Raw genomic sequence first — 17,394 nt, forward strand, 5'->3', positions numbered from 1 at the left:
AACCACTCAAGGCTAGCAGCCTGTAAGATGTGTAAGATGCAGCCTTCACAAAGCAGGAGGCAGTCTGGCATGGAGTGGCCTTTGAGTTCCACCCAACAGCCCAGGTTTCTGGCAAGGAGGCCACAGCCTGCATGTGGAGGCAGATGGCCACAGAGAGGTCTGGCTAAGCCAGGGGATCCTGGGATTTAGCAGGTCTTGTCAAGTGTGAACATGAGCACTGAACAGCAGAAAAAAGAGAATCATACACTTGCTAACCCCTCCCCAGCCCTGAGGCGATAAGTGTTTGGAAGTGGGGAATCTCACATCCGCTTAAGAGCCACGGTAATGTTGGATGTGGAATGGGGAACCCCTATTCACTCAGCCACAAAAACCAAGTAAGGTATCTGAAGGCCGAAAAGTAGACATTATACCAAGGGTGAGGAACCTCAGTGCCGGGGGCCAGATATGGCCCTCCAAGCCTATCTGTCTGGTCCTCAGTACTCTCTCCATGCCACACCACCTCTTCACGGGCCATGCCCCTCACCAGCACTGCTGCGTCACACTCTCCTTGAGTGTTTTTGCACAGCTGCAGTGTGTTCAACTCTGATAATGGTTCTTATTTATTTATTGCATTTATATCCCACCTTTCCTTCAAAAAGCTCAAGGTGGCATATATGGCTATCTCCCCTCTCCATTTTATTCTCACAACAACCCTGTGAGGTAGGTGAGGCTGAGAGATAGCGACTGGCCCAAGGTCACCTAGTGAGCTTCATGCCCAAGCGAGGATTTGGACCCTGGTCCCCCCGGGTCCCAGTCCAACACCACAACGCTGTGCCTCTAGTGTGCCTGGATGAAGGATAGAGGGGGTATGCAGAAACTATTTCTCCTAATAGATACATTTTTGTATGTGGCTCTGACTAATGTACACAGTTTTGCAAGCAATTTCTCCTGATATAATGCATTTCCGTATGTTTATTTTCACTAACATATTAATTAGGGATGGCGGAGAAATTCTACTCAGTTTGCATTTCAAGCCAGATTTATTAAATTTGCACTTTCCAAAACAACATGAGAATCAGAACACAGCCATCCTTTGAAATTCGCACTTATCCGAATTTTGCGATGCAGTTCGCCAACCAATATTTTAAAAAATACATATATTAAGAGAAAGCAGTGCACACAGATGACTCTATTAGTGAATATAACATACAAGCGTGCATTGTATTAGGAGAAATGGCTTGCAAAAATGTGTACATTTGTCAAAACTACACACAAAAACGTGTTTATTAGCAGAAATTCACACTAAAATGCTGAAGAACATTCATGAGGATTTTTTTTTTAAATCCTCAAATAGCTGCAGAAATTTGGAGAACCAAATTTAAGAGTAGAAAGCTGAGAATACTGAAATGCACAGATCCTTCCATGCCTAACATGGATTTTCATGCACACTTTCCCCGTTTGGCTGGAAAACGGCATTGCAGAATTCGGATACATGTGAATTTCAAAGGATGGCTATGTTTCAGTTTGCTCTGGGAAGTGCGGATTTTATAGATTCAGCTTTAAATGTGACCTGAACCAAATTTCACCTCCATCCCTACTCCAGACTGTCAGTAGTTTGCAGCATGGAGTAATGCACATACTGAACCTTTAAGGGTACTTCCGGACATCCTTTTTTATTGTGAATTAAAGTGCTGCATCACTCTAGCACAATAAATCCATTTAAAGTAAAAAAAAAAACAGACTTTTTTGCAGTTTGGAAAAGAACAGAGAAATGCATTTAAAAGTGTGGGTTGAACAAACGATTAACAGGAAGCTGTGTAACACCCTGCAAGCAAATCAGGAAGAATACAGGATGAACACTTATTGTCATACAGCTGCCCCATACACAAATCAGGACGAATGCTCAATAAAGCCCATAATGTAATCACTGCATAAGCTTCATGCAAGCATATCAGGGTGAATGCTGAATAGACAGCTTGTCTGGAGGAGCCCAAAGAGTCCCGTGGCACCTTAAAGCCGAAGTGGGGAACCTGCGGCCCTGCAGATGTTGTTGGGCTACAAATCCCATCAGCCCCTGCCAGCACGGCAAATAATCAGGGATGATGGGAGTTATATTTCAGAAACTTTCAAAGGGCCACAGGCCTCCCCCCCATCCCTTACTAAAAGACTAGCACATTTATTACGGCATGTGCTTTTGTGGATGAGAAGTCTAGTTTCATGCATCGGAGGAAGCAGATTGCAGTCCACTTTGCTAAGTCTTTCAGGGGCTGCAAGACTCTTTGCCGCAACAGACACAGCGACGCTTCTGAAACTTATATTAACAGTTGGAGCTGAACTGGGGAGAGGGATATGTTTTCTAACTCTTCCTGAACGTGAGGCCCTGAAGGAAGGAGGAAGTGGTGGAGGGGAGCAGAGGGCGTTTGCTGGAGGGAAACAGGATGGAGACAGGAAGTCACAAGATTCCGGTCCAGTTCATAGCAGCTTCATGGAGGAAGCTGAGAAGGCCTGGGCAGGGGAGCAAGGGGAGGGGATGAAAGGCTGTCTAGCTGCCTGTGACAGAATATTCAGTTCACAATAATGCCAATTTAGTTGAGACAGGAGAAATTGGAGGAGAGACGGGGCACCTCGTGGGAAAACCCGACTCTCAGTGGCCATTTGACTATGTAACCCTGAGGCAGGGAAATTTTTTCAGCCTAAGGGCCATGTTCCCTTCTACATAGCCTTCTGGAGGCCACATTAACTGTGGTGGGTAGAGCCAGAGGCAAAGATGGATAGGGCAACAGATGCAAATCTTACCTTTGTACAGTGCACTAGTTTCTACCCATACACACATACACACAGCCCTCTCTATCCTCCACCCAGGCAGCCAAGAGGCATTGTCAGAATTCAAAGATGCATTCCAGCTGGGTAGAAACATTCAAGGAAGGTGCAAAGCAGGTCTGGTAAGGGGCTTGGGAAGAGTCCCGGGGGCCAGATAAAGAGGTGTGGAGGGCTGAATTGGGCCATTTGGCCCAAGGCTCCGCAGCCCTGATCTAGTCCTCCTGTTGGGATAGCCTAGGATCAGATGCAACCAGGAAGGTGCCCCCCCACAGCATGGAGAGAGGGGCCTTGGTGTTTGGCTTGGGCCAGAGGGATGGGGAGAGGAGATCAAAGTGTGCTTTAAACTTCTGAAGGTATACTGAAGGCTGGATGTGCTCTGTGCCAGAAGGAAACAAAAACTCTATCAAAAACTGTGTTCTGCCAGACATACAGATTGCATTCATGGACGAATTTGGGACTTTCCAGGATTTGGGATATCTTTGGCAAAGACTAGAGATAAAAGGTAAGGAAGAAACATATATAAGTCAGGAAGCTTAGGACAGGAAAAAACAGGGGTCGAGTCATGCTGATGTAGTGTCAGAGTTTTCAACCAACCTCCCCACCCCATTTCCCCTTCACTATTTTAAATCTGCATCTATTCCCATGAGGGCTAGAAACTTATTTTAAACCGTGACACCACAATCTGTCAGAAGCCCATCTCTGGAATGTGCATGGTGACCTATTATGTGCATGAGGCACTCAGATGTGCAGAATGTGAACAGAAGGCTCAGAATATATTTGATCTTGGAGGGCTTCCACCCCCAGTTTACCTAATCGGACCTAAGGTGCATCTGATAAAGTGAGCTCTAAATCCATGGCAGTTAATATCACAATGAACCAGCCGCCCTTTAGAAACGTGCCACATACAGTTTGTATCTGTTTCACATCTGGAGTCAGAGGTTACCATCTTTCCTGTCAGAATAGCAGCATTTGTGACCTCAGTGACCTTGCATTTTGGTTTCGCTCTTTAGCTCAGCCTTCACCAGTCTGGTGCCCTCCAGATGCTCTGGACTACAACTCCCATCAACCTCTAAAGGTGGCATCATCCAGGAAGTTCCTGTGAGCTTGTCAAAATTGCCCTAAAGCAAAGGCTCACAGGAAGAGAAAAGTGATAGGCAATCATCTCCAAGAGGCTATAAGCTCATGTACGCACAAGTTATCCTGCGTTCCTTATAAACACAAAGTCATTTTCATAAAAAAAAAAAACACCATATGCCTGCAGCACCAGCAGCATCCAGATTAAGCAGAAATCCAGAATACTGATGTGGATATCACATCCTCCTCCGCCACAACAAACATCAATTAAATATATATACATATATATATTTGGCCTTTGGTACTTCCCAGTAACTTTAATTTAGCCAAGATTGCCACAGTAGTGACGTGGCCGTTGTCACAAGTGTGTCCAAGAGAGGAGACGCTGAGCCAGCATCCTCTTTTTAAAGGGTTAGGGCGAGACAGAGAAAGGAGCATAAAAGGAAACAGCTTGTCCAAGGGCTGTGGAATGAGTCAGTGGCAGAGCTAGGAAGAGGCTCCCTCCACCTCTGAGACAACGTGGCCTCTCTCCGTAGCTTCCTGTGCAGTGGAACATTTGGGAGTCGCCCAGATGAGAATGATGCATCCAGCAGAAACAGTGGCAGGCAGCCAGGGCCAGCTTTACCAAGAAGCAAAGCGAATCATGCTGTCTGGAAGAGGGGGGGCAGGTTCCAGAAGAAGAACTTAGGAAGCTGCCTTATCCCGAGACAGGCCATTGGCCCATCTAGCTCAGTACTGTTTACACTGACCGGTAGCAGCTCTCTGGGGTTTCAGGCAGGGGACATTTGCAGAACTACCTGGAGATGCCAGGGGTTGAACCTGGGACCTTCTGTGTATGAAGCAGATGCTCTGCCACTGAGCTGTGACCCTTTCCACATCGCTGGGTGGACCAGAGGTAACCATCACGTAGTAATTCTCTAGGGTTTCAGGCAGGGGACACTTCCATCCTTACCTGGAGATGCTGGGGATTGAACCAGAGACCTTTTGCATGCAAAGTAGATGCTATGGACCTTCCCCTTCCTGCTCCTTTCCTTCCCCCAGCCTCTCTCTCATTTAGAGAGAGAATCCTCCAGGACAGGACAGGAACTGTCATTTTTGTGTAGAAATATCCATGGCTACTGCCACATGTAGCCAATGCTTGTTTCAAGGCCTCTGTCCCTCCTCTATCCAGCCCCAATGTCTTCCTAGGGGAAGGACGATAGCTCAGTGCTAGAGCATCTGCCATGCATGCAGAATGTGCCAAGTTCAGTCCCCAGTATCTTCAGGTAGGGCTGGGAGGGACTCCTGACTAAAGCCCTGGAGAGCCGCTGTCAGTCATTGTAGACATTACTAAGCTGGATGGACCAAGGGGCAGCCTCCTATGTTCCTACCAGTCTGCGGCTTGCTCAAACTCTGCCCTCCCCACTGGCCTCCAGTTTCTGAAATGCGATCACATGGCAAAATCAAACAAGACAAGTAAAGCATCCAATAGGAACCAGGTATTTTCGCTGGTGCCCAGTGCCAATGTGAGTTTATGTCAGCTGGAACATAAAGACATAAGAAAATCTCTGCTAGATCATGCCAATGGCCCAGCCAGTCCAGCATCCTGTTGTCATAACGGCCAAGCAGATGCTTGTGGGAAGCTCCTCCCTTCTTCAAAAAGTCTGTATCTGTGTTGGAATTGCTTTTTAAGGTGTTTTTAAAGCTGTTTTTTTTTTTAAAAAATGCTTTTAGGATGTTTTGTTTTAATATGTTTTTAATGATGTTTTGTTTGTTTTGATGTTTTTTAAAAGTCTTTTGTTTTTAAGATATTTAGAGTGCTTTTAGTGTTTTTGTTTGCTGCCCTAGGCTTCTTCTGGGAGGAAGGGCGGGGTAGAAATTTAATGAATAAAGAATAAAATAAATAAGCTCGCAAGCAGGACCTGAGCGCAACAGTGACTTCTAATTCCCAGAAATTGGCATCCCGAGGCATGTCATCTCTGACAGTGGCGGTGGAAAGGAAACATGAGGAAGGGTCATAGCTCAGTAGTAGAGCACAAGCCTTGCATACAGAAGGTCCCTGGTTCATTCCGTGGCATTTCCAGCAATGGCTGGGAAAGATGCTTCTCCGAAACCCTGGAAAACCCTGCCGGTCAGTGTTGACAATAGGGATGGGGAGAAATTTGATCAGTTTGCATTTAAAGCTGCATTTATCAGATTCACACTTTCCAAAACAAAACAAGAACCAAAACACAGCCACCCTTGGAAATTCACACTTATCCAAAGTTTGCAGTGCAGTTCTCCAACCAACCAATGTTTACAAAAATGCATCCATTAGGGGAAAGTGTGCATAAAAACAAATATATTAATGAAGATAATATATGAATTATAATAGCAGACATTAATTAATGTGTACCTTCATCAAAACTGCATACAAAAATATTTGCATTAGGCAAAATTTGCACTAAAATGCTGAAGTATTTCCAAGAGGAGTTTAAAAAAACAAACCACAAATTGCTGCAGAAATGTGGAAAACTGGAAAAATGACAAAGAGAGAACCGAAATTGACAGATCCTTCCATCCCTGGTTGACAATAGCGAGCTCTACGGACCAATGTGTTGACTTCATATAAGGCAGCTTAACTATGTTCCTAATAATGATGGCAACGCAATAGTGTGTGTGTGTGTGTGTGTGTGTGTGTGTGTGTGTGTGTGTGTGTGTGTGTGTGTGAGAGTGAGTGAGTGAGTGAGTGAGTGAGTGAGAGAGAGAGAGAGAGAGAGAGAGAGAGAGAGAGAGAGAAATGGAGGTGGTGTCTGCCACCATCTCTCTACCAGGGGCCCACTACTGCTTGTTTATTCATTTCATTTATTTCTCTCCCCGCCCCCCAGAAGGGTAGGTGCCAGTTGAACATTAAGGGAAACTTCTTGGGTTTAGCAATGCCACCAGTAACTTAGAAGAGTGATGGGTTCTCCCTCACTATAGGTCATCATGCAAAAGCCAACAGCCAGCTCCTGCACTGGGTTTCTCGTATTGAGCTGGGGTTGGACTAGGTAGCAAACAAGAAGCCTTTCAACTCCATGCTTCTATCAATTAAAGCAGGGGGAGCCAGCATGATGCCCCCTCCATCATTCCTGACAATTGGCTGTGCTGGCTGGAGCTGATGGGTGCGGGAGTCCAACAGGATCCAGAAGGCACCATGTTGGCTGCCCCCGGTTTAAAGAGTCAACACGGTTTTGGTCAATGTTGCAGAACTGAGTGTTCGGCCACCTGGCCACTCCCCCCCCCCCGCAATACACCAGGATAGGTTAAAGCTTTTGGAACTTGGTCTGAAAAAGCACTACGCACCCAGACACAGACTTTGTATACACCATACTTTTCAAGAACATTACTTCCCCCACCCCAAAGAATCCTGTTGGGGTGGGGAAAACAGGCCAGCCTGGCTTGCACTCGTGCCCTTTAGCAGCTGTTTAGGGTTGTCTGCAGCTAAGCTCTGCTCAGAGTAGATCTACTGAAACAAATGAACCTAAGTTAGTCATTTCCATTAATTTCAACAGGTCTACTTTGAGTAGGACTAAGGGCAAGGTGTGTAATGCAGCCGCAAGACGCCTTCATAGTAGCCCAGAGCTAACTAGATCACAACACACTTTGCACACTGAAAATGCTATTGAATGACAAAACTGTAACACATCATGCAGCTCCATGTACAGAAACATTCCATGCACAAGATTACGCTTTTTTTTTTAAACATGGCAGAGAGTAGAAGAACATTGTTTGATGAACCCATTCAAAATCTTAGTTGCCCACACTTTCCAGATGCCATTGAAAACCTTGAATAGGCAGAGGGATGCCTTGGGGAGGGGAGGGGAGGGAACTGCGGGGGTTGTTTCATATGCTGCTACATCTTGTACTTGGTGATTTCCTGAGTACAAATTCCATGTGCATGGTGGCATTTCTGAATGGCTCACATATGTTTAGACAGAGGCTTTAGCCTGCAAAATATATGCAAATGGTGGAGGAGGAGCTGCAGATCATGAGTGTTTTGCAGGCAAAATCCTCCATTTAAATATGTGCATGCCATTAATAAAATGACAGTATGCTTGCTTGGCCATGCTGGCTGTGTGCAGTAATTGGTTCCCGAGTACAAAGTGTAATTATGAAGTAGCTCTGTTAGATGAGACTCATATTTTAACCAGGGGCTACGTTTTATGCTCCCAAATGCTCTCAATTTCAGATGGGCTCCAGCACATGTGTGTCTGCTTCCTAGATCTCAAAATATGGCCCTTTCCACATTATTGTGCTTATTCTCACTCTCTCTTTATGTATTTGTTCCTCTTCTTTGGATTCACAGAGTTCCAACAGATAAGAAGTCCAGTGGAAGCTTGTCCATGAGGACAAATGGGGCAGTGCCCCACTAAGTTCTGTCTGTCCTCAGCCTTCTTCCTTACAACCAGCCCAGGGGGTGTTCCTGGCTGTCAGCGTCTTCCTCCTTGGTCTTAGTTCTGCTGTTGTAGAATTCAGCAGGGAGGAGGATCGTGACAGAACTACAACTAGAACTAGTTGGCTCCATCTGTCATTGGTTCTTGCTCTGCCTATCACTGACTCTGGCTGCATCTATAGTTGGCGTCCCTGCCTTCTGCCCTACCATTTCCAATGGGCACCAGCTACCACTGAAGAGGTCTGAAGCCTGCTGTGCATAAATAAAAGCAAAATCACTGACCACCAATAAAACACAAGATATCTCATACATCAGTGGCACCAGGTCACTAACAAAATTAAGCATCAGCAAATCCCAAAAGTTCCATGAAAGAACAGTGTGATTTGATGCTGAAACAGCAATGAATGGAGCAAGATGGACCCTCACTGTGAAAGGCGTTCCACAGTTCTGGTGCCACTGTCACAAAGGCCCCATCCTGCATAGTCACTTACCAGACATCAGCCCTCTGAGCAGGGCTTCTGAAGACGTTCTTGATGAACTAATGGGTTCATACCTTAAGTTATTGTGGACCCAGGCTATATACATACCATACATTTACAGCATATAGCTTCTCCCAAAAAATCTTGGGAACTGTAGTTCACAGAGCTAAATTCCCATCACCCTTAACAAACTACAGTTCCCAGGATTCTTTAGGGGAAGTAACATGCTTCAAATGTATGGTGTGTACACAACTCCAGGCTTTTAATGTCTTTCAAAGGTTAAGCCAGCTCTTAGAACTGGGTCCAGAAACAACTGGAAGCCTGCAAAGAATGTAAAAACAGCTTTCACATGCTCCATGCGGCCACCCTCTGAACCAGTTATAGTTGATTGATCTTCAAAGCAGCCCCACATCCAGCACATAAGGGTAGTTTAACATCAAGCACATAAGGGTAGTTTAATCTGGTTGTCACTTAAGCCATGAATTACTCTGGCTAACAGCACAAATTTGGACCGTGTCTATTCAGAAGTCCAACTGAATCCAGTGGGGCTTATTCCCAGGTAAGTGGGACAAAGATCAGAGCCTTAGTCATTAGAATTCGTTTCCTGAACAGCAAGGCCACGGATTCTGCACCAAGCTCTGCCAAAGCCAGAGAGTTTCAATAAGATTGCCAATTTCTGAACTGGCTCCTGTACCTATGTCTTTAAACAAGATGGTGTACAGAAGTCAGCAAACGATGCTGAGCTGGTTCACACGTCATGCAAAAAACCATAGTTTAGCATGACTGCTCAAAGTGAAATGAAACCAAAGAAGCCTTGCACCTGTTCCTCTCTCCCAGCCAAGTAGGGGGAGTTCAAAAGAGGTCATAGTTACCCACACAGCTTGTCATATTATCCTGATCCAGCATTATGGTTCACATTAATTATGGTTCATTTAAAAACGGGTGGGGAATCTCACTCCAAATGTGACCCTTCAGGCCTTTCCTTCAAGTCCTCAGGGATCTCCCCAGGCCAAACCTCCTCCCTTGGCCACGTCCCTGCTCCACACCTGCTCTGCATCGTGTTCAAGTGCTTTGGCCTGACTGGAATGCATCCTGTGATAATATATCTTGCTGGTCTGGATAAAAAGATGTGGGCAGGGTGTGTGCTTCTGAACTCCTAGCCATGATAGGGGAATGGGGGGAAGCACTACTCTTGAGGTTGCACAGGCTCATTCCAGCTCATGTATATTGCACTAAATGTAAATGTACTGCCTTCAAGTCGATCCCGACTTATGGCGACCCTATGAAGAGGGTTTTCATGAGGCTGAGAGGCAGTGACTGGCCCAAGGTCACCCAGTGAGCTTCATGGCTATGTGGGGATTTGAACCCGAGTCTCCCAGGTCGTAGTCCAACACCTTAACCACTATACCACACTGGCTCTCGTATATTGCACTAAACTATGATTTAGCACAGGGGCTGGGAACTCTCTCAGTCCAAAGGCAACATTTCTGGAAAGCTTTCAGAGGCAGCATCCCATCAGAGAGTAGGGCCAGATCCCAAAGTGGGCCAGGCCAGAGATGCACACAGATACCATTAACAAACTCTAGCACGATGTGCAAACATAGCCAATCTTTATCTCCATGCTAGAAAGAGCTGCGTTTCCTTATTTTTGCAGATCAAAGTTGCCACTAAAGGCATACCTGCAGGCCAGAACAGTTTTTCTTTTTCTGGCCACTTGGCAACCATATTCCACAGAGAGAGAAATACTGTAGTTCTTGGAGTGGGTTACAAAGGCATAATCAGAGATTCATCTTTTTCCTTTTCCTTCTCTTTTATAGTAACACATGAAAGAATCAAAACAGCCTCAAGAGGGAAAAAATAGGCATGCTCTCCATTCTCTTCTCCACAGATCAACCAACTAACATTTTAGTTGATTAATCTATCATTAAACCAATTATAGGTTGTAGCCATACCCCATCTCATGCAGGTCCAAGGGCTGGTAGAGTAAAACAAGCAAGCACCAGAAAGTCAGAAGCAGGCATCCTTGCCAAAACATTCTCTTGAATGTAGGTCTTACAGATCTCCCCAATGAAGGATAAATATATCATAGTCAGCATGGATCTTTCGCATTCCGCAATGTTAAATTGAATATACCCCCATGCCATTCTGATGCACCCCACAAGCTCATTTCAAAACAAAACCTTACAAAACTTATAGTCCTGAACTATTATTTGTCTTTTTCGCAGTCCATGGTATACGCAAAGCTCTCCTCCAACATCACATTTCAAATGAGTTTTTCTCTTGTCTGTTTTTTTCACTGTCCAACTTTTACATCCATACATAGAGATCGGAAATACCATGGTCTGAATGATCCTGACTTTAGTGTTCAGTGATACATTTTTGCATTTGAGGACCTTTTCTAGTTCTCTCATAACTGCCCTCCCCAGTCCTAGCCTTCTTCTGACTTCTTGTCTCCATTTTAGTTAATGACTGTAACAAGGTATTGATAATCCTTGACAAGTTCAATATGAATAATGTCTTCTCATTATGTGTCCAAAGTATGATAACCTCAGTTTCAGCATTTTAGCTTCTAGTGATAGCTATAGCTTAATTTGTTCAAACACCCAATTATTTTATGTATTTATTTATTACATTTATACCCCACCTTTCTTTTCATGAAACCCATCCAGGTACTGACCAGACCTGACCCTGCTTAGCTTCAGCAGGGAGCTGACCCTAAGCAGGGTCAGGTCTGGTCAGTGCCTGGATGGAAGACCACCTGGGAACCATATGTAAGCCGCCTTGGGTTTCTATCATGAAAAGAAAGGCAGGGTATCAATGTAATAATAAATAAATAAACCCAAATTGTGTTTGCATTTTTACAAATTTGTAGGGCAGTACAATATCTCAGAGAGGAGGTCAGGTCTCCTGCTCTCCTGGTGCATTCACTATAGCTGCCCAATTTCCCTGCTCTTCAAAGTTTGATAGAAATATCTGTTAACTATAGGTACGTTCTTAAACCGCAAGGGTTTTTGCCTATTAGTGAATTCGCAATGAGTTCTTTTGAGAGGCCTGTGTGCTCCCTCCACTTGCCCCATCATCCATACTCAAATGAGAAGAGGTGCTGTTTGGTTCTGATAGTGTTTGCCTGCATGAGCTTTTAGGAGGAATTGGAAATGTCCTGTTCAGTTTTAACACCTGTATTGGATTACAGCATCTGTCCCCAACCTTTGGCCCTCCAGAAGTTGTTGGACTGGAACTTCCATCATCCCTGAGCACGGACCATGCTGGCTGGGGCTAATGAGAGCTGGTGTCCAAAAACACCTGGAAAGCACCAGGTAGGGATGGGTGAGAAATTCAATTCAGTTTGCATTCCAATTCACAAATTTGCACTTTCTGAAACAATATGTGAACCAAAACACAGCCATCCTTCTGAATTCACTCTTATTTGAATTTTGCAGTGCAATTCACCAACCAAACAATGTTCACATATGCATATGTGATGCATACCTAACATCAGTCGTACATGCTGTGGTAACCTCACGACTGGACTACTGCAATGCGCTCTACGTAGGGCTGCCTTTGAAGACAGTTCGGAAACTACAGCTTGTCCAAAATGCGGCGGCCAGATTAATAACAGGGACCAGGCGGTCGGAACACATAACACCTGTTCTGGCTCGCTTGCACTGGCTGCCAATATGCTTCCGGGCTAGATTCAAAGTGCTGGTTTTGACCTATAAAGCCCTATACAGCACGGGACCACAATACCTATCGGAACGCCTCTCCCGATATGAACCTGCTCGTACACTACGCTCCACATCGAAGGCCCTCCTCCGAGTTCCGTCTCATAGGGAGGCTCGGAGGACGGTGACAAGATCTAGGGCCTTCTCAGTGGTGGCCCCCGAACTGTGGAACAGTCTCCCCGAAGAGGTGCGTATGGCGCCGACATTGCTCTCCTTTCAGCGCCAGGTTAAGACTTAACTCTTTGCTATGGCGTTTTAATATGTAACTCGTTTTAGTTTTAAATTTTGTTGTAATTGTTTTTGATTTCTTGTTTTATATATGTTTATGCTGTATTTTTATGAGATCTGAGATGTTTTGTATTTTTATATTCTGTTGTTCACCGCCCAGAGAGCTAATGCTAGTCGGGCGGTATATAAATCTAATAAAATAAATAAATAAATAAAAATATGTTAGGGAAGTGTGCATAAACTTGAATATATGAGTGAAAATAACGCAAAAATGCACTGTATGACCAGAAATTGCTTGCAAAAATGTGTACATTACTCAAAACTGCGTACAAAAATGTATCTATTTGGAGAAATTTACACTAAAATGCTGGAGAATTTTCAAGAAGATTTTTTTAAAAAGCAAATTGCAGAAATGTGGATAACTGAATTTAAGATTGGAAAAAATGAGAAGCTGAAAGAACCAAATTTGACAGATCATTCCATCCCTAGCACCAGGCTGGGGAAGGCTGGATTGGGGTACCAATCCTAGTTCTTTGCACATATCAAGAATAATACTCAACATTTGTATAGCGCTCTCAAGTGTTCAAAGCACTTCATATGCATTAGCTAGCTATAATGATTACAACAGCCCTGAAAGACACGGTAGCATGATTACCACCACCCCTTTTTGTAGATGATGGGGTGGGATGACCGAGTCTAAAAACAAGTAGCTTGCCTAAGGTTACATAGTATATTCATGACCTGTGGAGGCTGGTCCATTAGGGCAAATAGGGCACTAGCCCACCAATCTTGGTCTGCTTTTAGCCAGCCTCCGCCTGCCTGCCTTTTTCCTTACTTCTGGTACATGGGGTGGCACTGCCTGTCAACTTCCTCCTCCTTAGTCTCAGTGTTGCCCTTGTAGAACTCGGCAGGGAGGAGGATGGAGACAAAACCAGAACTAGTTGGCTCTTCCTGGCACTTGCTCCGGCTCCACCTACTGTTGGCTCCCTGCCACCTGCCCCACTGGTCCCAATGGAGACCAGCCACCACTGATCAGGGCAGAGGCAAGAACTGAACTGGGGACTTCCTGCTTCATAGCTCAAGCATCTTTTGCAACAGTCTCTGCATACTCTGTTGCGGAACAGATTATTATGGGTTGGCAAGGGTGGGCAGAAGACAGAAAGAAAGCTTAGAAAACAAGTTTGAAAATCTCTGTTCTAGGATATTAGAGCCATGGAATTAACCAGATGATCTAAGCAAAAAATGGATAATATTTTTTTCGGTCAAGGGCTATATTCTCTTGGGGGTAATCACCCAGAGGGCCCATGCTGATGTGGGGGGGCAGAGCCAAACATGGGTGTTGCTACCCCTTATTTCTCTCTTTCTGACACCCCTTCTCTGTTTCTCTCCCAAACATCCCATTCTCTCCTTTCTTCTCTCTCTTCCTTCCTGCCAAGCAGGCTGCCTAAGGAGGGATAGATCGCTCTTGCCAGAGGTCTGAACAGATTGCTTGCAAAAGGCTTTTGAAATTAGCCCAAGAACTGTAGGTTGATTCCTACCCCGGCCTAATGCAAAGATCCTCCTCCCACCGGTTCCACACATTTACTGCTGTCCGATCCAAAAAACTCAGGGTCATCCTGAATGCACAATCAGTGCGTGTTCTATCTGTCTCAATAAGGACAACCAATGGCTCTTGCCGTGATAGCTAGACAGAACTTGTACATCCAGAGGCAATGTAACGCTGAGTTACAAGTGATGGACCTATTGGGTAGACTGTGATCCAATATAGCCAGACACTTCTTCTACTCTTAACTTGGATATTATGCCCCCCATCCTCCCTGATACTAAAAGGAATTGTGCGGTATACATTTAAATCACTCTGCAGCGGCTTTGGAGCTAAGCCAAATATGTGGAACAGGGGTGGAGAACCTCCAGCCCGGGGGCCACTCTTGCCCCACCAGGAGATCCAAGTTGGCCTGCAAAGCCATTTTCCTCAAACTACACCCATCTGTCCATCAGCTGAAATCACTGGGCAGGAAGGCAGAGTTCAGTCCTGCTGGGGTCTGCTTCGCCAGGGTATTCCCTGCAGGGAATGCACAAGCAAAGCAGGCCTGTACAGCCAGCTGAATTGATCCCTCTGCTCATCAGCTAGTGAGCTGAGGGTTCAATCCTGCTCAGTTTGGCTGCACGGGCCTATTCCCAGCAGGGAAACATGTGTGCATAGCCAAAGTGCAGTGCTGGGCTGTTTGAAAACCTTCTGCAAATAGATCCATGGTGTTTTTTAAAACTACAAAACCCAGACATTTAAAGAGCAGCTTTCAAACAGCCCCTGTGCTGCACTTTGAAGTCCCAACAGTTGGGATTTCAAAGTGCAGTGCCACCTGACATCACTATAATGTCAGGTGATTTGAAAAGCAGGCAGCCCCACCCACCTCTCAAATTTTGCCCTTCATGGGTGGGAATATAAGGATCTGGCCTGCCAGCCTGAAAAGACTCCCCACCCCTGATTTAGAATATAGGAAGCTGCTGTCTAGTGAGACAGATCACGGGCACCTCTAACGCCATAATGTCTACACCAGGAATGGAGAACATGTGGCTCTCCAGATGTTGTTGGGACTCCAATCTCCCATCATCCCCAGCCATCACTGGTGCTATATGGGTCTGAAGAGAGTTGGAGTCCAAAAACATCTGGAGAGCCACTCGAGAGTCTTTTCTAGCCTTACCTGGAGATACCTGGGACTGAACCAGAGATTTAATCCCCAGCATCTCCAGGTAAAACTGGGAGAATGCCCTGCCTGAAATCCTGGAGAGTTGCTGGGTTTCCCCAAACAGCAGATATTGATCCCCTGGGGTCCATGCCACTTGCAGGGCTCTTTGAGATCAAAAAGGGATCAAGAAGAACTCAGGGTAGAAAAGATGTTTATGAGGGATAGTGCAAAAAATTGAACTAGGAACTATGAACCTCAGGAATGAAGGGCCTGGTCGGTACTGAGGGAACCTCCCTTGCAAATGAGGAACCTCTGTATTTAATATTTATTTTTTACATTTTATTATTCCGAGTAACGGCAATCAACGATTAATCAGTGTTGATTAGATATTGATATTGCTTGACTTTACTTCATTTACATTCCTAAGAATTTGGGTTGGGGTCGATGACAACTTTAGAAGCTCACCAAGGGGGTCAATGAACTCAGACGTTTGGGAAGCCTTGGTGGAGACCCTATTAAGGCAGAACAACCGAAGGTCTGACTCAGTATAAAGCAGCTTGCTACGTACCCCGTGTTCTTGCTATTCTGTTGCAACCTTCTACCCGCAAAGCATATGTTCTGCCACTGAGCTAAGCCACTTCCCCCCCCCGCAAGGGCTGTCCTTCCGAAACCTGATAAAAATACACTCTCTGTGAAGTGACCCAGAGAAAAAAACGCACACACACAGGAAAGAGAAACGTTCACTTCTGCGCAAGAGTAGCCATAGTAACCCTTTCCCCACAAACCCTATCATCTCCCCACAGCTCACCCTCTGGCTGAGAAAGACAGGACTTCCTCCGGAAGGAGAAGCCAATTCCCGGATCTGTGAGTGTTGGAAGAGAGGCGGAAACCGCTGGTCAAGTTCTGGGAGAAACCCCCAGTTTTGGGAAGCATGCTGTCTCTCTCCATTTCTTTTCTTTTTGAAAAATAAGAACAATGCAGAAGAGAAACCAAGGACACACGTGGGTGGGCGTTGCGAGACAGAAGGAAACAAGTTGTTTTCCACCAAAGCTCTCCAGCAGAAGCCTGAAGCATCTACTGAGGCCTGGCTACAGTGTGTGTGATTAGAAAGGTGGGTGTCATCGGGGTGGGACAGTGATGGGGAACCGTCGGCCCATGGGCCAAGTGTGGCCTACAGGTCTCTTTATCCAGCCCGCAGGAGGACTCTCCCTGGACCACACACCCCTCTCCAGCTTCATAAGAAGAGCCTGCTGGATCGGGCCAGTGGCCCATCTAGTCCAGCATCCTGTTCTCACAGTGGCCAACTAGATGCCCATGGAAGGCCATGAGTAGAACCTGAGTGCAAGAGCACTTGCCCCTCCTGCAGTTTCAAGTAACTGGTATTTGGAAACATACCGCCCCTGACTGCAGAGGCAGAGCAAAGCCATCATGACTAGTAGCCATTAATAGCCTCATCTCCCAAGAATTTGTCTAATCCTCTTTTAAAGTAGTCCAAGTTGGTGGCCACTGCCTCATCCTGCGGGAGTGAATTCTATAGTTTAACTACACACTGTTTCATCCCCTGACTGATGCTGCTTTGCACCCTCCTTAAATATTTTTGCCTGGCTAGAATATGTCATTGAATGCCAATAATGCTTTTTGCTTGCCTGGATAGGGGATACATAGGGGTACATGAGTTCATGTGCAGAAACTGATCTACTGTCCCAATCTACATCTGTTGCTCTGCCCACTTTTGCTTCTGGCTCCACCCACCATTGACATCATGTCTTCCCTCCCTGGAGGTCACCTAGAAAGGAATGCAGCCATTGGGATTCCCCATTGCTGGGATAGGACTTTAGGGCCAAAGTCAAGGGCCCTACTCAGCAGAATGAGAAGATGGACCCACAAAGGAAGTCCCCCCACAGGGCTGGTTTGATACATTTTGAGCTGCATACACACCATACTTTTGAAGGACATGACTTCCCCCAAAGAATCCTGAGAACTGTAGTTTGTTCAGAGTGCTGGGAATTGTA

General features: G+C 45.6%; 1 protein-coding gene across 5 annotated transcripts in view; it reads right to left on the reverse strand.

Moving 5' to 3' along the window:
* The window catches only part of FGR (FGR proto-oncogene, Src family tyrosine kinase), a 97,733-nt gene that overhangs the window by 78,026 nt on the left and 2,313 nt on the right, over positions 1 to 17,394 (reverse strand). The window contains exon 1 of one of the 5 annotated variants that reach the window (XM_061597999.1): positions 16,191 to 16,317. The exons of the other annotated variants lie outside the window; for them this stretch is intronic. The gene's annotated coding sequence lies outside the window, so the exon portion shown is untranslated. Of the gene's footprint in view, positions 1 to 16,190; positions 16,318 to 17,394 lie in introns of those variants that run through there. 5 annotated transcript variants of the gene reach the window in all.

Source organism: Rhineura floridana, chromosome 15 (genome assembly GCF_030035675.1).
Source record: "Rhineura floridana isolate rRhiFlo1 chromosome 15, rRhiFlo1.hap2, whole genome shotgun sequence".
NCBI lineage: Eukaryota > Metazoa > Chordata > Lepidosauria > Squamata > Rhineuridae > Rhineura > Rhineura floridana.